Source organism: Chaetura pelagica, unplaced genomic scaffold (assembly GCF_000747805.2).
Source record: "Chaetura pelagica isolate M959 unplaced genomic scaffold, ChaPel_1.0 scaffold420, whole genome shotgun sequence".
NCBI lineage: Eukaryota > Metazoa > Chordata > Aves > Apodiformes > Apodidae > Chaetura > Chaetura pelagica.
Genome location: NW_009951919.1, coordinates 1904564 through 1904872, shown reverse-complemented (window position 1 = coordinate 1904872; position 309 = coordinate 1904564).

Below are 309 nucleotides of genomic sequence, written 5' to 3'. Positions count from 1 at the left end.
TACCTTCCCTAGGAGAGCCTGTCTCTTAGGGGATGGCCAGGGAGGGGTGTATACGGGAGATGTGGGGGGAGGAGGAGAGGGAAATTAAACCAATAAGCAAAACACTCAGGCAATGCAATCAATTCCCTCTCTGGCTCGGCAGAGGAAGGCTGCCAGAACACTAACTTCAAACTGCACCCCGTGGTGCTGGTGCACCCTTCTGCTCTCTGTCCCGAGCTGTAGGAGCACATTGTTCTTTCTCAGATCCCCACAACCACCACCATCTCCACAACCAATCCCCCCACCCCCCTCTCCTTCCGCCCAGTTCCA